The following is a 23,259-nucleotide window of genomic DNA, read 5'->3' on the forward strand; positions in this document are numbered from 1 at the left end:
TTCTTGCTCCCTTGCAGGCGCTGAAAACTGTCTTCCAGGTACCTCAGCCCAGTGTACCTACAGCACCTGGTATTCCAAGGTGGTCTCCCATCCAAGAACTAACCAGGCCCAACACTGCTTAGCTTCCAAGATCTAGTGAGATTGGGCCTATCCAGTGTGGTGTAGCTGTAGATTGCAAGGTGAAGTCATGGCTGGCCTTATGACTACCCCAGACAGAGACAATATGGTTTTCAGAAAACCATCCCTCTTTTGACGTTGACAGCAAAGGCCATATATATTTTCGCATTATCAAATTATATGCGTATCTCTTTAGGAGGCATTTTCCATTTTTAAACAGTCCCCAGCTGAAAAAAGGATATTTGGAATCCCATTTACTGGGAACCTATATTCTTTATTGGGTATAGCCCAAACCTTTTCCATGATTTTCATCAGCTGCTGGGGTCTCCCATGAGGAGGCCCTATTTTTTGGGGACGTTTAAACATAGGTACCTTGGGGGCGTGGCCTGGACGAGCATGGAGTAGCACTTGCACAGTGCAGCTCTCCAGCCTGAATATCCTGCTTTATTATCCTGGACTCCCTCCCTGGGTCTGAAACGGAGGACAGCGCTGTCTGAATACCCTCTGCCCCTGTGGAGTGAATCTGGGCTGGATATCAGACTTCCTCCAGCTCCTGCAGCCCTGTTTGTCTGCCCGGCGGGCCCTGCTTGGTGCTGGAGCTCCCACGTCGCGCTCACCGCAGACCGGAAGTTCGGCTCCCGCTCTCCGTCTCCGTCGCTGCCCGTGTCTCTGGGGGGAGAGGCGAGGGACACCCATCTGCTGCCCGGCGTGTCTGCTGAGGACCTGAGGAGGATCAGCGGAGCTTGAGACGCCCTGCACCGCCGAAGACCCGTGCCGCCCGAGGGACCGGAAGTTCACCTCCGTCTTCTTACCGCCGCCAGCGCTTCTGTGAAGGGAGGTGAGGAGGGCTCGACTGCCGCCGTACTAGCCTGCTGGGGGACGCAGCTTGCGTCTACAGCCGCCCGGACTGTTATCCTCCACCACCGCGGGCCCGCGAGACCGGAAGTGCGGCTCCCGCGATTTCTCTGAGCCCACTGCAACCCTCAAGGGCACTATAATATACAGGGACATATCTGAGCTGGTGACAAATTTGCAGGGCTGAATGTGTTCTTCCCCCCTCTCTCTCCACTACATGTCTCTGACCGGCAGATCCTGCTCTCACCCTGCCTAGAGATCAGTGCGGGGGACTATTCAATTTTGATATACGGCTGTGCTTACCTGACTCCCTGCTCCTTCAGGCGGTCATACATTACCTCCGCAACCCCTGGCCCTGCTGTTTGGCTATACATATTTAAAACCTGCCCTGACCGCGCTACCCTTACTACAGGGTGTTGGCGCGGGCGCCCCCCTCTTGCCTGCTTATATTTGCTTTGATATACCCGCTCGGCTAGGCGGAGCGACACCGTGTTGTCTAAAATGGTGCGCGGCCGCCAAAGTAATGCGACGGCGGGCGCAATGGATAAGTTTGTCCGGAATCCTGGCAATCAGCGGCGGGGAGGCGAAAATGCTGGATCTGAGTCTGCACCACCATCTCCTGCATATAGTTCCGCTTCCTCAGACCATCCGGATGCTACTCTGCAGAGAGTATTAGATGCGGTGACTGCCAGCGAGGCGCGTCTGGCGGACAAGATTGGACAAGTGCAGTCTGATCTCTCCATTATCCATCAGGACCTTCAACGAGTGAGAGAACGAGTGGGCGAGGCTGAGACCCGTATATCCAATGTTGAAGACTCGGTCGGCCCGCTGGGTCGCCGAACTGATGCTTTGGAATCTCAAATGACAGAGGTGCGCAAAAAACTGACGGATATAGAGGGGCGCTTGCGGCGCAATAACGTCCGTTTTGTCGGCTTGCCGGAAAAAGAGGAGGGTTCATCTCCTGAAGAGTTTCTGTTAAAATGGCTTCGTGATGCTTTTGGAACTGAGGAATTCTCACCTTATTTTACCGTGGAACGGGCCCATAGAGTTCCGCTGCGCCCATTGCCCCCGGGGGCTCCACCCCGCACCTTTATTGCTAAGTTCCTCCATTACCGAGACCGCGACACAGTCCTACGGCTGGCTCGCACTAAGGGCCCCTTGAAATGGAATGGATCGCCCATATCTGTGTTCCCTGACTTTGCCATGGATGTACAAAAGGATAGGGCTCAATTCCTGTCTGTTAAGAGGAGGCTCCGTGAACTTGACCTACCGTATGCCATGCTCTTCCCATCTAAGTTGCGAGTAGTGGCTGATGAAGAAACAAAGTTTTTCACGACTCCTCGTGAGGCCACGGCGTGGCTGGATAGACGTTTTCCGGCGAGACGTGCCCTGGCGGATCCCTGAGTCTCCAGCCTAACTTCGATGTTAACTATACCCTGCTTGCATTAGTCATGTTTCTTTACTTCCCTCCTCTCCTCGTGCTCTCACCTTGTTAATACTTATGTGGGCTGTACATGTATGTTTATTAATGCGCGGCAGGAGGTTGCGGGAGTGTTGGAATAGGTTATTGTCCGTTATACTCCTGAATCCTAGTTGCCCTACCCTGCTCCCGCGGGTTCGTCGGGCCGGAGGACTGCCTGTCTGCCCACCTCGATGTTTTGGGTGGGCCCTAGAGGTTATGTTATCTCCTGATGCCTCTGGGGGAATTGGGGGGGGGGGGTTGCGCTTGCGGTTCGCTATGTTTAGCTCTTTAATATAGGTGTATGCTTGTTTTGTGTCGGGTATGCACGGACCCAGGGGGGGGATGTCTACGATTTCCCCTCCTATACTGTTTGGGGAGGGGTGTTGGTTGGTGGCTGGAGGCTATCTCTGTTCTCCCAAGAGTCATTATATTCTTGGCCCCGATCAGGGTACACTTGCACCACTTAATGGTGCAACGAAGGTTGTATATTTGAATTTGGGTATTTGTGTTTAGTTTTGGGATCCAAGTATGCTGCAAGTTGGGGGTGGTATACAGGGTGGGGGGTGGAGAAGGGTTCTGGGTTATGGTTTTATTGTGTGTGGGGATGTATGGTGCGAGTGGATACGGTTCATTGTTGTACTATTTGAGCATTGGTTTCTGATAACTGAACATAAGCATGGTGGACTTGGCTGGCCGCGGGGTGCTACATTTATTTTATCTTTGATGCGTTATGGCTGGGATTAAATTGTTATCGTGGAATGTGAGGGGTCTTAGTGACAAAGTTAAGAGGTCTCTGGTACTTCGACAGATTAAAACTTGTGCCGCTGATGTGGTCTGCCTTATGGAAACACACTTGGTGGGGAATAAGATTCTTTCGCTAAAAAGGCCATGGGTGGGATGGGCATACCATTCTACGTATACTTCTGCCTCTCGTGGAGTTTCAGTCCTTATTAAGCGGACCGTCCCCTTCGTGCTGGAATCTGTGCAGACAGACCCGTGGGGGAGGTATGTGTTTCTGAAATGTAGATTATTTTACGTCCCAGTCCTCCTTTTGGCGGTTTATGTGCCCCCTCCCTATTCCCCTGATGTTCTTAAGAGGGCTGCCGGGTTCATGGCCTCTTCCCCCGGGATATCGGTTATTTGCCTCGGGGATTTTAATAATGTGCTCGACGCGGCAATGGACAGGCTGTCTAGGTCCCCATCGACTACATGCCCTGGGAATACCTCTTTTGCGAATGTGGTGTCGGGGCTGGGCCTGGTCGATCCTTGGAGATTGAGACACCCGTCTCTTAGACAATACTCCTGTTTCTCTCACTCCCACTCTTCGTTCTCCAGGATTGACCTGGCCCTCCTCTCGAACGACATGGTCCCCCGGGTGAGCGATATTAGATATGAAACTAGGGGAATATCAGATCACTCCCCTTTGATCCTCACTTTAGATTTTAACTGCTCTAGGGGCCAGGCTGTATGGAAATTTAATCCATTCTGGCTCGTCCATATGGGGGACGGCTCTGAATTGGTGACCGCATGGCGGGAATTCTTTGAGTTAAATAGTGCCGGAACTGCTATCTCTATTTTATGGGACACGTTTAAGGCCTTTTTGCGAGGGAGCTTGATTAAACGGGTAGCTAACCTGAAGTCTTTTTATAAGCAGCGGGAGGTGGTATTGGAGGCCCGGAGCGTCGCCGCAGAGCTGCAATACCTGCAGGATTCATTAAATAGTTCTAAGTTAGCCTGGTTATCGGCTCAGAAAGAATGGAAGGATTATCTAATGGAGAAGACTCAGCATAGACTCCTTTTCTCCTCCCACACATTTTATGCTACGGGTGATAAACCGGGGGCGTATTTGGCCTCCCTGGCCCGGGGTGATAGACCTAATAATGTAGTGGTTGAGATTTTAAATTCTGATGGCATTTCCCTAACTCAAACCCCACAAATAGCGGCTGAATTTGCGTCCTATTATAGTCGTTTGTATGAATCTAAACTGGAGGGCACACAATTACATCTCACTGATTACTTGGACGCTGTTTCCCTCCCCACACTATCCAGCGAGGCATGTGATCTGCTGGAAGCGCCTATTACACCTGATGAGATTATGGCTGCTATTAAGGCCTCCCCTAGTGGTAAAGCATCCGGCATGGATGGCATACCTTCAGAGGTCTATGGGCAGCATCTGGATTTTTTTGTCCCTCGACTTCTAGAGTTATACAGCCAAATTTTTACACAGGAATCTCTCCCTCCATCTATGGCGGAAGCATTGATTGTGGTTCTCCCTAAGCCAGATAAGGATATTAGGAGAGTTGAGTCCTATCGCCCTATATCCCTCCAACCCACTGATATTAAGATATTAGCTAAGGTTCTAGCTGGTAGATTAAATACAGTCATATCTCACATTATACATCCAGACCAGACGGGATTTATGCCCAATAAGTCGACATCTATTAATCTGCGTCGATTGTTTACTCCTCTACAACTCCCCTGTAGAGACCCCACCTCCTCCATAGTCGTTTCTTTAGACGCCGCTAAGGCTTTTGATTCCGTAGAATGGGCTTATCTGTGGGAAGTTATGCGTAGATTCGGTATAGGCCCAAACTTCATTAAATACGTTCAATTGATGTATTCCTCCCCTTCGGCGAGGGTGACGGTCAATGGCTTCGTATCTCATTCCTTTCCTTTAGCTAGGGGTACACGACAGGGCTGCCCAATGTCCCCTGCTCTATTTGCTATGGCCATTGAGCCCCTTGCGTGCCTCTTGAGGACGGACGCGGGGATCACTGGCTTCAGGGTAGGTGCCCGCGAGGACAGGGTGGCATTGTATGCCGATGACGTTTTGCTATTTGTGGACCGCTATGCTGAGTCTATGCCAAGGATCTTGGAGATTATTGTTGAGTTCGGGCGATACTCTGGGCTCCTGATTAATTGGGAGAAATCCTTTATTATCCCACTCCGGGGGGAGGTTCCTGCTTCCCCACTGGTGACCCTCCCGTTGCGATGGGTGGACTCATTCAAATACTTAGGCATCTGGGTGTCTAATGATCCTCAAAAATTCTCCTCCCTAAATATCACTCCACAAATAACGTATCTCCGTAGTCGGGTGAGGGTATGGGGGAAATTACCCTTGACAGTCACAGGGAGGGTAAATATGGTAAAAATGGTCTTTCAACCCAAACTCCTATATGTTCTCCAACAATCTCCCGTATATATCCCGCTGAAGATTTTTAAACAAATAAATGGGTTGCTTTCCTCCCTGGTGTGGGCTAGCAAGAGGGCACGTTTGCGACTGGATGCTTTGACCAGGTCGCGGGACATGGGGGGTTTAGCTCTCCCCAACTTCCGCTTTTATTACTATGCGACGCAGCTGGCGCATGTTTGGGAGTGGGTTACAGACCTCGATGCCTTGGCTTTGCACTCGCTGATGTTGCACCATGAATACCCTGGGGGCTCTCCCTTGCAGTTGCTCTTATGTGGTAGCGTCAAGATGTCCACGCTGCCACTGATTAAACAATCTATCCTAATATGGAAATTGGTGCATTCTGTGATGCGAGGCCATGGTATTGATCCTGATACCCCATTGGATAATGCGTACGGGTTACCGGAACTAAATCAACTTCAGATCAGGGAAGTGTGGGGTAGGTGGGGAGTGCACTCCTTAAAACATATATATAATGACGGGACCCTTAACTCATTTCAACAACTTCAACAGGCACATAATGTCCCCTCGGGGTTCTTTTACCGATTCCTTCAACTAAGACACGCTTTGGCTACCCAATTCCCGGATGGTCCTCCGATCCTTGTTGACTCCCCTGTCAAATTAATGTTGCAGACACTAGACTCAGGTCACTTGGTTTCTAAGATATATGGTCGTGTTCTGCAGCTACATCATGCGGATCCTCTGACTGCTCTCCGGGGACGGTGGGAATCGGATGTGGGCATGTTGTCGGATGATGCATGGAGTACCGCTATGGGTGCCCATCGGATTTCCACTTCCTCTGTCAGATATCAGCAAATACAGCTATATATCTTGCATAGAGTATATATGACCCCGGTCAGGTTAGCACACATTGGGGGGACTCACAGCTCCCAATGCCCTAAGTGTGGAATCATGGCGGCTGATTTCTGGCATCTACTTTGGATGTGTCCTGTCGTGTCCCGATTCTGGATGGCTGTCATACGTACCATATGTGATACAGGGGTCCCCTCCTCCATATGCACTTCTGCCCTATGTACCCTGTTGATAGTAGATGAAGAAGTTTTAGACCCACCTAGCAGACGATACGTTGTCAACCTATGTGCTTTAGCCAGAGTTTGTATAGCCCGGCTGTGGCTGGCGGGTGAGGCCCCGACAGTTAAGGCCTGGATAGCCTTGGTCAACGAAACTGTCGCACACGAAAAATTTGTGTTCCTGGCAAGGAAGGTGGAGAGGAAATGGGGTGCAATATGGGGCAGGTGGATAGAATCTAAATACTTCAAAGATGCATAAATCCAGCCTTGCGTCTCTCTCCTTACTATGTCCAGGTATATTCTGGGGGTAGTTGCCCCGCGGCCGGCCTTGCTGAGGTTTATTGAGATCTACTATGCTTGTTCTAATACGCTGACATCTATGTTGGAAATGTTATGCTTAGATGTGATAATCGCAAAATATAATTCATCTAAGAACACATGTTTTGGGTGTTAATATACACAAATGATGCACCATGCGCCCTATGCCTGGGCGATCGATTTATGCAATTGGATGTACGAGTAATGTTACGTTTGTCTGTTCTTGTGTGAAATGTTCATGAAAATCTGTAAAATCAAATAAAAAGTATTGAATTTAAAAAAAACATAGGTACCTTATTTTTAACGCAGGCTCTGCTGAATCCTCTAAAGACAGAAAAGCCTTTACTGCTCTCATTAACTCAGCTATATTCACTGAGCTGATATCTTTTACCTGTTCTTTGTATGCCGAAGAAGAGTATATAGAGCTTTAATCGTCTGATGAATCATCCTTGGTAGCCTGTGCAGTTGATGATTTACTTACACTCGGCTTGTTTTATTAGAGAAGCTGTTGGGGATACCGTAGGTAAAGAGCTGCCTGTATGGGTTAATAATGAACCCTATTCCTGGTATCAAAGCTGTAGGAATTAACCTTTCAGCTATACTGGACAAGGTCTGTGCAAACATCGCCCAAAGGAGATTTATCTGTACTTGACGGGATCTGCCTTGTATTATGCGGACAAGCAAACCATTTTACACATAAACCATCCTGTACCAGATCAGAGAGGATAATACAGTTTTTGCAAGACAACATGATATGAGTGTTGGTGTTACTGTAAGTGTACTCTCGTCACCTTTGCCGCTCTTAGACATGATAAATAATCAGCACTGTTAGTGTACTACACAATTTGTGACTGTAACCACTTTATTGTTCTAAAGTGATATCAATCTGACCCTTACCCATGCACCAGCATTGAGGATCAGCAGACCAACTGACAAACATATATTAAAGTCAGCAATCACATTAGCAGTCAGTCACATGTTATGTATTAGTCATATGAGCACATAATCAACTACAAGCACATTTTAAAGTATGTAGTACATATTACTGAATTCTGTTTTATACAGATCTTAATGTATTCAGACGCATTGCGAAGAAAACCACAGTAATGTACACAGACTCATATGCAATAGGCACTTAAACTTAACTATTCATACTGACAAAAGTAGATAGAAATTTAGTGCTGTATAACCCGTACTCGGTAGAGTGGGATACAGGGAGACTCACCTCACTTTTAAGATCGATCAATACGTTAGCGAACACTTAGTGGATCCAGACGCTACTAGTGTACACTGCCGCTCCGGGAACTTTAAGTGAACACAGACGCACTGTGCATACAGACGCACCGGCCATACAGACGCCTGTATTGCGACCGGGTCTCCTCGCGGTAGCGCTTAGTGAACACAGATGCAGCGGCCTATGCTGCGACCAAGACCCCTCGTGGTAGCGTATGAGACGGAAGTGAGGCAACAGTTCATGGTGGGAGACTCGCGGAAATTGGTCATGAACTGGGGGGAGGGGCGACGAGGAGAGCGTCTTACTCCCCACTGCTGATATCAACCCTAGGGATCGCAGCATCATACTATTCCTGGTGCCTTATGATCCCTAAGCCCTAGCACTGGAGCACCTGTGGTGGCGGCGCATCAGCTACTGTTTGGTAGTCTCCTTCCAATACAGTGCGGCTGTGTCTGTATTCCCCGACTACAGGGAACCGATTCCTTACCTTCTCCCCGTGCTCCGACCACAGCCTGGTCACGTCTGCTGGACCTGCTAGTATATCAGACACAGACGCCCGCCGAGACAGCACTGTGCACATGGGTAAGCGTTGTTGCGACCCGGTGGAGAGTTGTTGGAGCGACTCTTTCCAATATGCGTATAAGACGCTGTTAAGAAAGATCGCTCAAAAACATAGTAAGTCTATAAAAATAAAATAAGAAAGCTTAGGGCTGCCCTTCAACAGCAGCCCTCTGACCATGGTCCGGCTCCTGCCGCACCAAACAAAAAACTGATTTGCCTGAGCCAGTGGGCGGGAATATATGGATGGCCCGTTGCATCCTGGGAGGCCTGAAAGCGTGTGATCGTTTGATGCCAATCCGCTGTCGCTCCATCATATACCATTGTTATCCTGTGGATAACCTGTGGACCCTGCCAGAGAAATACAGTAATCAACAGTAAGTTCTTACCATAACGTATATTTATGCACTAAGATTGATTTAGTTATCTGGTAAGTACTGTATCATTCAGGGGAACTTTAGCTCACAGAGCTCCAAGTTCTGTGCTGATATCCACTGCAGACACTGCTGTTCGCTGCTGTGCTGCTCCTGCTCCTCTCACACTCTAACATTATTCTATTCAGGCAGATGCAGGTGGACGTTTCTGACCGGGAGCATGACATGCGACCGTGTCAAGGAAAGTCCAGCTTGACGTGGTTGCATCTGCTATAGTGGTGGAGGGCCCCATTCTGCTGTCCAGAACTGTTACTTCCTAAACTGTTGACAATCAGTCAAGCAGTATCTTTTATATGAGTGGCACCAGGCAATAGTAACCCTAAGCCGTGCGCGACCCTACACCTTGCAGCCGCACTCTTCCACACAGCGTTTTGCGGGCAGCCCGAACGGGGGCATGCCGGGAGCTTTTTGCGGCAGCTGTGTTACGCCACACGCAGCCTCTCCAATTGCCCACTCAGCAGATTCTGCAAAGCAGGGAGGCGCCGGGCTGAAGAAGCGCTCTCCAAAATCTGCTACTCTGCTGTGGCTGCCGGTATGTTTGTCACACTGTATGACAGGCAGTGGCCCCAGCAGCGTGAAGCACGGCTCCTGTGTCAGGTCCTTTCAGCTCTCTCCCTCCTCTCTCCTCCCCACTGCACCTTTGGCAACGGCGCTGGCAGCTTGAAGTGGCGGCCGAGGCTCTTCAGTTTCTCGCTGATCTCCTGTGTAAGTTGTACCCCCCTCTCTCCCCTCCTCTGGACATAAGTGTAAGGGGCACTACTACTGTGGGCATTATGTGTGGCACTGCTATTATGGGAATTATGTGTGGAACTAGTACTGTGGGCATTATGTGTAAAAGGCGCTACTGCTGTGGGCATTATGTGTAGAACTAATACTGTGGGCATTGTGTGGCACTAATACTGTGGGCATTATGTGTAAGGGGTGCTACTACTGTGGGCATATGTGTGGCACTACTACAGTGGGCATTATGTGTAAGGGACACTTCTACTGTGGGCATTATGTGTGGCACTACTACTGTGGGTACTGTTATTCTTCAAGGAGCACTACTACTTTTGGCATTATGTGTGGCACTACTACTGTAAGGGTTATGTGTAAGGAGCACTACTTCTGTGAGCATTATGAGTGGCACTACTACTGTGGGCACTGTTATTTTTCAAGGGGCACTACTACTGTGGACATTATGTGTGGCACTATTACTGTGGGCATTGTTATTTTCTAAGGGGCACTACTACTGTGGGCATTATGTGTGGCACTACCACTGTGGGCTTTGTGTGCAAGGAGGACTACTACTGTGGCCATTATGTGTGGCACTATTACTGTGGGTGTTATTTTGTAAGGGGCACTACTACTGTGGGCATTATGTGTGGCACTACTACTGTGGGCTTTGTGTATAAGGAGCACTGCTACTATAGGCATTATGTGTGACACTACTACTGTGGGTGTTATATGTAAGGGGCACTGCAATTGTGGGCATTATGTGTAGAACTATTAGCGTTGCTATTTTCTAAGGGGCACTACTACTGTGGGGTGTTACGTGTAAGGGCACTACTACTACGTGTAATGGGCACTACTACTACGGGCATTATGGCCCTCATTCCGAGTTGATCGCTAGCTGCTTTCGTTCGCAGCGCAGCGATCAGGCTAAAGGCACTTCTGCGCATGTGTATGGTGCGCACTGCGCACGCGCGACGTACTTTCACAAAAGCCAATGCATCTTTACACAAGCTCTAGCAACGCTTTTCAGTCGCACTGCTGATCATTGAGTGATTGACAGGAAGTGGGTGTTTCTGGGTGGTAACTGACCGTTTTCGGGGAGTGTGTGTAAAAACGCAGGCGTGCCAAAGAAAAACGCAGGAGTGCCAGATAAAAACGCAGGAGTGGCTGGAGAAACGGGGGAGTGGCTGGCCGAACGCAGGGCGTGTTTGTGACGTCAAAACAGAAACTAAATAGTCTGAAGTGATCGCAAGGTAGGAGTAGGTCTGCAGCTTCTCTGAAATTACACACATTTTTTTGGTAGCAGCGCTGCGATTCTTTCGTTCGCACTTCTGCTAAGCTAAGATACACTCCCAGAGGGTGGCGGCTTAGCATTTGCACTGCTGCTAAAAGCAGCTAGCGAGCGAACAACTCAGAATGAGGGCCTATGTGTATAAGGGGCATTACTGTGGGTACACTGTAGAAGGGGCACTACTGTGTGTTGTAACATGAATAAGGTACACTACTATGTGGTGCAACATGAATCAGGGGCACTATGTGTGTTGTAATGTGAATAACATTGTGCTACTGGGTGGCGTAATTTGAATTGGGGGTACTATTATGTGGTCACGTCCCTTCCTGGAGACCACACCCCATTTTGTGGCGTGCTGTCCCTTTATTACGTATGGGAGGAAGGGCACAGATTTATCGATTGCAGAGGGGCGCCGGACACCCTACCATCGGCCCTGTTTCCAGGGAATAAAAGAGTAGGCAAGTATGATTTAGGGATGATGAAATAGTGTGCCTCCTCTAATGCATTATTAAGCGGTGTTATTCTTCTGTGTATAAGTATATTGCAAATTATTATATGCAAAATAATACAGGACAGACTAGACGTTTATAGAGATAAGTAACCATTTGTCTTTTCCTACTATTGTTTTTATTAAAGTAACAGAGACCAACACACAACACTAAGATAGCAGAGCTAACCAAAACAGAGGAAAGCAACGCTAACTATAGAAGGATAGCAATGCTAAGCAAACATGGAACAGGGAAAGCAACAGCAAACCCAACCGTAACACTTACAACCAGGTAAACAGGAAAACGAAGCACAGAGGCGGGCGCCCAGTATCTACTACGGACTACGATAAAAGGAATTACCGGTAGGTATTAAATATCTATTTTCTCTTACGTCCCAGTGGATACTGGGAATGTCTAGATTACCATGGGGACGTCCCAAAGCAACCAGAACGGGTGGGAGAGTGCTGAGACCCCTGCAAAACCACCTGACCAAACTGAAGGTCATCCTTGGCCAAGGTGTCAAACCTGTAGAACTTAACATGGGTGTACACACCGGACCAAGTAGCTGCCCGGCACAACTGTAAGGCCGACACACCCTGGGCAGCCACCCAGGAAGAACCCATGGACCTCGTGGAGTGGGCCTAAACAGAACTCGGCAGCGGTAGAGCCGCCGAAGTATAGGCCTGTTGGATAGTCAATTTGAGCCAACAAGCAATGGACTGCTTGGATACAGGACGACCAATGTTCTTAGCATCATAAAGGATGAAAAGCGAGTCAGACTTCCTGTGACGAGCCGTCCTTTTGGTGTAAATCCTCAAAGCCCTTACAACATCCAGGGACTTTGTAGCAACTGAGCTGTCGGATAAGACTGGAACCACAATAGGCTGATTCACATGATAGGCCGATACCACTTTCAGCAAAAACTGTGGCGAGTTCTGCGCTCCGCCCTATCCTCGTGAAACACCAAGTAAGGGCTCTTAAGTACTAGGCCCCCAATTCCGAAACAAGACTAGCCGAAGCCAAGGCCAGTAACATAACAGTCTTTCATGTCAGGTATTTTACGTCAACCCTATGCAAGGGTTCAAACTAATCTGACTGGAGAAAGGTCAAAACCACATTTAGGTCCCACTGAGCAAAAGGGTGGCTGAATGTGCAACATCCCAGTAATAAAGGTCTGTACTTCAGGAAGTAGCGCCAGTTGCTTCTGGAAGAAGAGGGAGAGAGACAAAATCTGAACCTTGATGGAGCCTAATCGTAGGCCCTTGACCACTCCTGCTTGCAGGAACATTAGAAATCGGCCCAGATGAAATTCCACAGGAGAACATTTTCGACCCTCAAACCAAGAAACATATTTCCTCCAAATACAGTGGTATTGTTTGGAGGTAACCACCTTACGGGCCTGAACTATAGTGGAAGCCACCTTGGAGGGAAGACCCTTCCTGGTTAAAATTTCCCTCGCATCTTCCAGGCTGTCAAACGTAGCCGCTGTAAGTCTGGATAGATGAACGGTCCTTGTTGAAGAAGGTCCTTGAGAAGTGGCAGAGGCCAGGGATCCTCCAATGCCCCGGTCAGGAGGTCCGCATACCAGGCCCATCGAGGCCAATCTGGGGCAATGAGAATTGCCTGAATCCTTTCCTTTTTAAGTCTTTTGAGAACTCTTGGGATTAGAGGAATTGGAGGAAACAGGTAAACAAACTGGCAATTCCACGGTGTCGTCGGAGCGTCCACCGCCACCGCTTGCGGGTTTCTCGTTCTTGAACAGTAACGACGGAGCTTCTTGTTGAGACGAGAAGCCATCAGGTCTATCTGTGGACAACCCCACCAGTGAACACGTTGTTGAAACACCTGAGGAGGCCCCATTCCCCCGAATGGAGGTCATGCCTGCTTAGGAAGTCCGCTTCCCAGCTGTCCTCTCCTGGAATATACACTACGGAGATAGCCCTTGCGTTAGCTTCCGCCCAGAGGAGACTTCTTGACACCTCTCGCATTGCGGCCCTAATTCTGGTTCCTCCCTGTCGGTTGATGTACGCTAATGCCGTGGTTTTGTCCGACTGCACCTGGATGGCCTGATTCCGAAGGAGGGATGAGGCCCGTATTAGAGCATTGTAAATTGCCCTGAGTTCCAGGATGTTGATTGGAAGAGATGACTCCTGAAAGATCCACGTCCCGTGGAACTGCGCTCCTTGAGTCACAGCCCCCCACCACCCCGCAGGCTGGCATCTATTGTCAACAGAGTCAATGACTGGATGTTGAAACTCTGACCCTCCACCAGATGGGGTACTTGAAGCAACCATAGTAGTGATATCTGGGCTTTCGGTGATAGGGTTATAAGCTGATGGAGGTGCAGGTGAGAACCCGACCATTTGTCCAACAAATCCAGATGGAACGGTCGCGCATGGAAACTGCCATACTGTATTGCCGCGTAGGAGGCAACCATCTTGCCCAGCAAATGGATGCAAAGGTGAATTGAGACCACTCGAGGTTTCAGCACCGACCGGACTGAATAATAAAAGCCTTGTCCATTGGAAGCTAAACCTTCAGAGACCCTGTATCCAGGATCATTTCCAGGAACTGAATTCTCTGAGACGGTTCCAGGTGAGATTTCTGGAAATTGAGGATCCATCAGTGATCCGTAAGCAGACGAGTAGTCAAGTCGATACTGTGCAGCAGTTGTTCCCGGGACACCGGCTTTATCAGGAGATCGTCCAGGTACGGGATTATGTTGACACCCATCAAGCACAATTGTAGCATCATCTCCGCCATGACCTTTGTGATTACCCTTGGGGCTGTGGAGAGATCAAAGGGTAAGGCCTGAAACTGGAAATGTTGGTCCAGTACGGCGAACCTGAGGAACACTTGGTGAGGGGACCAAATTGGGATATGCAGGTATGCATCCTTGATATCCAGGGACACCAGAAACTCCCCTTCAACAGACTTGCTATCACTGCTTTTAGTGATTCCATCTTGAATTTGAACACTCGAAGATAAGGGTTCAGGGATTTGAGGTTCAAGATCGGTCGTACAGAGCCGTCTGGGTTCGGGATTACAAAGAGACTTGAGTAAAACCCCTTTGTGTGCAGCGGAGGAGGTACTGGAACAGTAACTCCTGCAGAAAGCAGTTTTTGCACTGCCTCCTGTGAGGAAACTCTTGCTACTGGTGAAGCTGGTAAGCCTGACCTGAAAAATCTGAGAGGAGGGAGTTCCTAGAATTCCAGCCGATATCCTTGGGATATGAGTGTTGAAGGCGAGCACCTACCAGAAAGTCGCCTTGCTGCTGGGGCCAACCATCACGCGAAGGGCTTCGTGGAAGAGGGTCCTGAGGTCTGGTCCGAAGTACCAGCAGCAGCTGGTTTACGGGACAGACTGCGAGTTCCTCTAGTAGCATTGGAGGCACCTCTGGCTTTGCCTCTGAATCTGGCCACCCATAAGCATCTGCTGACCATTGTCACAGCCATAGGGCTCTACGAGCCGATACTGCCATAGCAGTGGTACGGCCGTTAATGATACTATGGGGGTCATTCCGTGTTGTTCGTTCGTTATTTTTTTCTCGCAACGGAGCGAATAGTCGCTAATGCGCATGCGCAATGTCCGCAGTGCGACTGCGCCAAGTAAATTTGCTATTCAGTTAGGTATTTTACTCACGGCATTACGAGGTTTTTTCTTCGTTCTGGTGATAGTAATGTGATTGACAGGAAGTGGGTGTTTCTGGGCGGAAACTGGCCGTTTTATGGGTGTGTGCGAAAAAACGCTACCGTTTCTGGAAAAAACGCGGGAGTGGCTGGAGAAACGGAGGAGTGTCTGGCCGAACGCTGGGTGTGTTTGTGACGTCAAACCAGGAACGAAACTGACTGAACTGATCGCAGATGCCGAGTAAGTGTGGAGCTACTCAGAAACTGCTAAGAAGTGTCTATTCGCAATTTTGCTAATCTTTCGTTCGCAATTTTACTATGCTAAGATTCACTCCCAGTAGGCGGCGGCTTAGTGTGTGCAAAGCTGCTAAAAGCAGCTAGCGAGCGAACAACTCGGAATGAGGGCCTAAGTTCCTTAAAAGCCTCACTCATAAAGTTTGCAGCATCTTGGATATGTTGAAGTAATGTAACTATCTCGTCCTGAAGTAGTGTAAGCAACCCTTTCAGAATATCATCATACCATTTTACCATGGCTCTAGAAATCCAGCCGCATACTATGGTAGAGCGTTGGGCTACACCTGCTGCAGTATAAATTGATTAAAGAGTGGTTTCAATTTTGCGATCAACTGGGTCTTTGAGAGAAATGGCCCCAGGTACAGGTAAAAAAAATTATGTGACAGCCTGGACACAGACGTATCCAGTGTAAGCGGGTTTTCCCAGATTTTTATATCCTCTGTAGGGAAAGGAAATGAATTTAGCACCCGTTTAGGGATAATAAACTTTTTGTCAGGATTTAGCCATGCTGCTTTAGCCAGGGAATCTAATTCCTTAGAAACCGGGAAGGTTGCAAAGGACTTTGGTCTCACATTAAAATACAATTCCTCTGCCGGTTCTGCTTCCTTATCTGGGATACTGAGTACCTCTCTAATAGCATAAATGAGGGCCTCAACTCCTGGGGACAGGGAATTATCCTCGTCCACCTCTGCACCTCACTCATCAAACTCTGGTAGTTCAGAATCAGTTAGATTGCAATAAATGTGGGAGAGTTAGTTTATGAGAGACCAACAGGGGGGGGCTGAGAAGCCTGCCTGTGTTCGGCTGCAGCTAACATGAAAGTGTCCATAGACTGTTTCAGGGTTTGTCTTTCTTGTTTAGCCTTAGCTAACTTTGAATTTATACTTGTGATCATAGTTTTAAATGAATCCATCCACTCAGGTTCCTGCATATTACTACCCTGTGAAGGTAGTAAGCATTGGGTACACAATAGGGACCCCTGTGTGGAAGGTGTAAAACACAGAGATTAGTGTGAAACAGTTCAGTATTAGTGAGATAGCACACTGATTCCAGACAACCCTAAATGGTGTGACACAGAGAGGATTGGGACCAGCACACAATACCACAGACCGAGCAGCAGTGCCCCGCTGGGTGTCTCTTATGTGTTATTTAGCACACAGCTGTATAATCGCTGACTATGTGCTCCCCCTTCACTATAACCCCCTTGTACCATACAATTGGTGATTCAGTGGGTCCTGTCGAGGAGCAGTCTCGCATGCAGCCTATTCAGAGCAGCAGCAGGAAATAGCGCCTTTTAGCCTCTGGTCCTGCTCTCCGGGAAGTCCCGACCCCATAATGGCGCGCGGTCCCTCCGTGTTATTTATACTGGCTTCTCCATGTGTGTGTAAAAAGAAAGTGCGCAACCCCCTTTTACAAGTATAACGTCAGTGTGGGTACACAGCGGGCACCGCAGCCGGGTGATTGCTGTCCCTTCATGCTGCCATTTGCACCGGGGAACCGCTAACGGTGACCCCGGTGTATCACTCACCACACCGCGTCTGCTTCGGCAGCTGATAGGGGTGGCGGCATGCTGCCGGCGTGGGCTCACACCCGAGGGGTATGAGAAAGATCACCTCAGTAGCTTAGTGTCCAGTCAGCGGGGATACGAACCATTAACTCTGAGGAAGTTGGTTCAGTCCCCCCTACTAAGTCCTACGACACAGGCAGACTGGTTGCCAACCAGTGTGCCTGAAAATAACAAACTAAAATACATATCTGAAGAAAACTCTCTGGAGAGCAACAGAATGCACCCGGCTCCTTGGGGACATTTTTTAAACTGAGGCTGCTAGGAGGGGCAAAGAGGGGAGGAGCCGGCACACACTATTAATTTCTTAAAGTGCCAGACTCCAATGGAGTAGATCTATACCCCAAGGTAATCTTCAATTCCCAGTATCCACTAGGATGTTAGAGAAAATGAGATTGACTCACTGATTGACTCATCATGGAAACCTCTTAAACCACAAAGCCTACAATCTTGAAACTTGGCAGGTAGCTGCTCCTTAGGTCCCAAGTGCTTGCTAAGAAACGGTTTTACAAAATGTCACTGCCCATCCACCAAAATTGCCAAAAATGGATCTGTATAACGAGATTTATGGTAAGAACTTACCGTTGTTAAATCTCTTTCTGCGAGGTACACTGGGCTCCACAAGGATTAACATCGGGGTGTAGAGTACGATCTTGATCCGAGGCACCAACAGGCTCAAACCTGTTAGGATCTCCTGTTCTGTACTGCCACGTCGCCATGGCAACCGGGAGGCAAGTGTTAGCGAAGTAACCTGAGCGCAGCTGATACTCCGGTCCGGGTTTTTACTGTGTAGTGGTTACAGGCTCTGTGCACGGCAGGGAATCCGGCGCTGGTTTTGTGCTCACAGTCTGTGAGGTCTGAGTGGGGCGTGGACAGCACCTGCTATATAAACCATCCTCTCAGGCTAGGCAAATGCTGCTGAATCTTTGTTTGTTAGTCAGTTCCAGAGAGTTAGCTAGTACTGTGTGACTTTGTATTTACTTGTTGCTTACTGCGAATAGGCCTTGGGATTCGGTACTTCATTCTGCCAATCCGGACCTAGCAGTAAGACTGGAGTCAGTTGTTTAACCTGCTGGGGTTCTTTTGCTATTCTGTGAACCCAGCAGGTTTGCGGCTGTACTCTCAGACCTGCTTGCTTAATCCTCCCTCACTGTGCAGGGCGTCCAGGTGTCAGTTTATTGGCAGTAAGCTGAACCTGTGCCCTGCAAGTGGGGGTTAGGATTGTGGATACTCTCCTTGTGTCTATATTTCTATCTCTGACCAAGGAGTTTATTCCCACACCCGTTGGTAACCCTTTGGGGTTTTTCCTGTTGTTCTTAGCAACATCATTTTGGGTGCTCCACATGTTAAATCACTACATCTCGCTTCATTGTCCGCTCTATTTCATCTGAGCATTCCTGACACTAGGGAGACACCCAATTCCTGAGCCTTTGGGCTTCCCCGTTCATTTTGTGTTTATTAGTTATTCCATCACCTCCTGTGTATGTTGTGTTATACTGTCTGTGAGTTCGTTTTGCCTCGCATCCCTCTCTGTTCATACACCGGTATACTCCTGTTAGCACTGGTGTGCGTAACAAAAGCTTTGACTGTTCCCAAGATGCACAGCGCCGCCTCCTCTATAACCCCACCTCCGTGCACAGGAGCTCAGTTTTGTTAACCAGCCCAATGCAGTAGCAGGTACCAGAGACGACAATCGCTCGTAGCCAACACCACACACTCACCACAGGAGAGGGTGTCAGCGGCTATGCCACACCAACCCAAAGAAGCTAAGTGTGTCAGGGTGGGCGCCTTGTGGAGCCCAGTGTACCTCGCAGAAAGAGATTTAGCAACGGTAAGTTCTAACCATAAATCTCATTTTCTGCTGCGGGGTACACTGGGATCCTCAAGGATTAACATCAGGGATGTCCTAAAGCAGTTCCTTATGGGAGGGGACGCACTGTATCAGGCACAAGAACCCGGCGTCCAAAGGAAGCATCCTGGGAGGTGGAAGTATCGAACGCATAGAACCTAATGAACCTGTTCCCAGAGGACCACGTAGCCGCCTTGCACAATTGTTCAAGGGTCGCAACACGGTGAGTCGCCCAAGAAGGTCCGACCAAGTAGAATGGGTTTTGATGGTAGCAGGAACCGGACGACCAGCCTGTACATAAGCATGTGCAATCACCATTCTAATCCAGCTGGCCAGAGTCTGCTTGGAAGCAGGCCAGCCACGTTTGTGAAAACCAAACAACACGAAAAGAGAATCAGATTTTCTAATGGAGGATGTTCTCTTCGCATAGATACGGAGAGCCCGTACTACATCCAAAGACCGCTCTTTGGTAGACAACTCAGGAGAATTAAAGGCCGGAACCACAATCTCCTAGTTAAGGTGGAAGGAAGACACCACCTTGGGTAAATTACCTGGCCGTATTCTAAGAACCGCCCGGTCACAATGAAAAATCAAATGGGGAGATTTACAGGATAAGGCACCCAAGTCCGAGACCCTTCTAGCTGAAGCAATAGCCAGCAAGAATAGCACCTTAAGGGAAAGCCACTTGAGGTCAGCAGAGGTAAGAGGCTCAAACGGAGACTCTTGTAAGGCCTCCAAAACCACCGACAGATCCCAAGGGGCCACAGGTGGTACATAAGGAGGCTGAATCCGCAACACACCCTGAGTGAATGTATGGACATCAGGTAGGGTAGCAATCTTTCTCTGTAACCAAACCGACAAGGCAGAGATGTGAAACTTGAGGGAGGCCAGATGCAGGCCTAAGTCCAGGCCCTGTTGTAGAAAGGCCAATAGTTTGGCCGTACTAAACTGGAAAACGTCATGATTGTGAGATGCACACCAAGTAAAGTAAGCATTCCAGACACTATGGTAGATCCAAGCAGAAGCCGGCTTACGGGCCTTCAACATAGTTTGAACGACCGCCTCAGAAAACCCCTTGGCCCTCAGGACGGAAGCCTCAAGAGCCATGCCGTCAAAGCCAGACAGGCCAAATCCTGGAAAACACAAGGGCCCTGAACAAGGAGGTCTGGTCGTTGTGGAAGTAGAAGGGGACGATCCAACGAGAGGCCCTGTAGATCGGAGAACCAGTGCCGCCTGTGCCACGCTGGAGCGACCTGAACTAGGTTTCCTCCTTCTTGCTTGAACTTCCGTATTACTCTGGGCAGGAGTGACACTGGAGGGAACACATACGGCAGCTGAAAGTTCCATGGAATTGCCAGAGCATCCATGAACACAGCTTGAGGATCCCTTATCCTTGCTCCGAAGACCGGAACCTTGTGATTGTGTCGAGACGCCATCAGATCCACATTTGGAAGGCCCCACGTGTCCACAAGAAGTTGAAACACCTCCGGATGGAGGCACCACTCTCCGGCGTGTACATCCTGACGACTGAGATCGTCCGCTTCCCAGTTCAGAACCCTCCAGAATGAACACTGCGGATATGGCCGGCAGACGGCGTTCTGCCCACTGAAGAATCCGTGATACTTCCCTCATTGCCATGCGGCTTCGAGTGCCGCCTTGATGATTGATGTACGCCACCGTGGTGGCGTTGTCCGATTGTACTAGAACAGATCTGTTTTGTATCAGATGCTGGGTCATTGTCAATGCATTGAACACTGCCCACAGTTCCAGAATGTTTATCGAGAGTAGAGACTCCTCCTCGGTCTACCGACCCTGGAGAGAGTGCTGTTCCAACACCGCGCCCCAACCACTCAGACTGGCATCGTCGTCAGCAGGACCCAGTTGGATATCCAGAAGGGACGGCCCCTGCTCAATCGTTGGTCCTGAAGCCACCAGCTCAGTGACAGGCGGACCTCAGGAGAAAAGGAGATCATGTGAGATCTGATCCAGTGAGGCAGGCCGTCCCACTTGGACAGAATCAACTTCTGCAGAGGGCAAGAAGGAAATTGAGCATACTCCACCATGTTGAAAGCCGACACCATGAGCCCTAGCACTTGCATTGCCGAATTAATCGACACTTGCGAAGCATCGAATCCTGTCCTGAAGTTTCAGGACTTTCTCCTGAGACAGGAACAACCGCTGGTTGTGAGTGTCCAATAACGCTCCCAGGTGTACCATGCTCCGAGCAGGAACCAGGGAGGATTTCTTCCAGTTGACAAGCCACCCGTGGGCTGTCATGACGTGGACAGTCAGATCTAGATGACACAGGAGAATTTCTGGGGAATTTGCCAGGATCAACAAATCGTCTAGGTACGGTAGTATCCTGACCCCCTTGACGGCGTAGTGAAGCCGTCATGACTGCCATTACTTTGGTTGGACAACGGCTCCGAGTTTTCACCAAAGGGTAACGCCCGAAATTGGTAATGAAGGTTGCCCACCGCAAACCTCAGGTACTGCTGATGAGACACCGCAATAGGAATATGCAGGTTGGCATCCTGTATGTCCAGGGAGACCATATACTCCCCAGGCTCCAAGGCCAGAACAACAGAGCGCAGCGTTTCCATACGAAACTTGGAGATGTGCTTGTTCAAGGACTTCAGATTGAGAATGGGCCGCAAGGACCCGTTCAGTTTCGGGACTAGGAACAGCGGTGAATAGTACCCCTTGCCTCTCTGAGCTAGAGGCACCTGTACCACCACTCCTGTGGTCAGGAGGGAATGTACCACCGAGTGCAAAATGTTTGCTTTTGCCGGATCCAGAGGCACATCTGTCAGGCAAAATCGGTGAGGGGGACGATTCTTGAAGGGTATGGCGTAACCTCGAGTGACAACTTCTCTTACCCAGGTATCTGAAGTGGTCTTCAACCATTCCTGGGCAAAACCTAGAAGTCGGCCCCCCACCCTGGGATCCCCCAGAGGGAGGCCAACACCATCATGCGGCAGGCTTGTCAGTTTTGGAGGCAGGCTGACGGGCAGCCCAGGCACGCTTCGGTCTGGGCTTTGCAGGTCTGGAAGCACGAGCTTGCTTTGGGTGCACCTGACCTTTTGCTTTACCTGGAGGACGAAAGGGCTGGGGGAAAGTACTTTTAGCCTTCTGTGCGGAAGGGGCCGTACTAGGTAGGCAAGCTGTTTTAGCAGTAGTCAGATCAGCCACAATCTTATTGAGGTCTTCTCCAAAGAGAATGTCTCCCTTGAAAGGAAGCACCTCCAGGGTTTTCTTGGAATCCATATCCACCGACCAGGATCTCATCCAAAGGATACGTCTGGCCAAGATGGACGTAGTAGCAGCCTTGGCCGCCAGCACCCCGGCATCGGAGGCCGCCTCCTTAAGGTACAAAGAAGCCGTGGTAATATATGAGAGACATTGTCGAGCATGCTCAGATGCGTTGGAAGGCAGTTCCGCCTCAAGCTCCTGAGCCCACGCCTCAACAGCTTCAGCAGCCCATGTCGCTGCAATGGTTGCACTATGCACAGCCCCCGTTAGGGTGTAGATCGCTTTCAAACAACCCTCAACACGTCTATCCATCGGTTCCTTCAGAGAGGTGACGGTAGTTACTGGCAGAGCAGAGGAAACTACCATGCGCGCCACATGAGAATCTACAGGCGGAGGAGTTTCCCAATTCTTACATATCCCCGCAGAGAGAGGATAGCGAGCCAACAGTCTCTTATTTGGTGTGAATTTTGTCCCCGGATTTTCCCAGGATTCCTGACGTATGTCAACCAGGTGTTCAGAATGAGGTAAAACTTGTTTAACCATCTTCTTACGTTTAAACCTATCTGGCTTTTTAGAGACAGCCTCAGGTTCAGGATCATCAGACACCTGAAGAATGAGCCTAATTGCCTCAATCAAATCCGGGACATCCACCAATGATTTCCCTTCCCCATCAGAAACATCTGTGTCAGTGTCTGTGGGATCAGTATATGCACCATCCTCCTCAGAGGACGTGTCTGGGATAGCAGTGGATTGGGAGGAGGTAATTGCCCGTTTAGAAGACATCTTAGTCTTAGGCAGGCGAGAGTGACACTTAGATTTAGTCAATGACCGGTTCAATTGCTGTAACTGAGTGGATATTTGATCTGCCCATGGCGGATTAATAGCAGGGACCATAAACTGCTGCATTGGCACAGGTGGTCCCACAGGGGGGCGCCGATTTAGTAAAAAGCATATTTAACAGCGTGGAAAAGGTAGCCCA

The 23,259-nt window shown here is 49.4% G+C and overlaps 1 protein-coding gene and 1 pseudogene across 2 annotated transcripts in view; both read right to left on the reverse strand.

Annotated features, from left to right (window-relative positions):
- LOC134910775 (cytochrome P450 2U1) overlaps positions 1–23,259 on the reverse strand; it is a 182,208-nt gene that overhangs the window by 47,441 nt on the left and 111,508 nt on the right. The window lies entirely within an intron of this gene.
- LOC134956599 (5S ribosomal RNA) lies at positions 55–173 on the reverse strand (annotated as a pseudogene).

This window comes from Pseudophryne corroboree, chromosome 1 (assembly GCF_028390025.1).
Source record: "Pseudophryne corroboree isolate aPseCor3 chromosome 1, aPseCor3.hap2, whole genome shotgun sequence".
NCBI lineage: Eukaryota > Metazoa > Chordata > Amphibia > Anura > Myobatrachidae > Pseudophryne > Pseudophryne corroboree.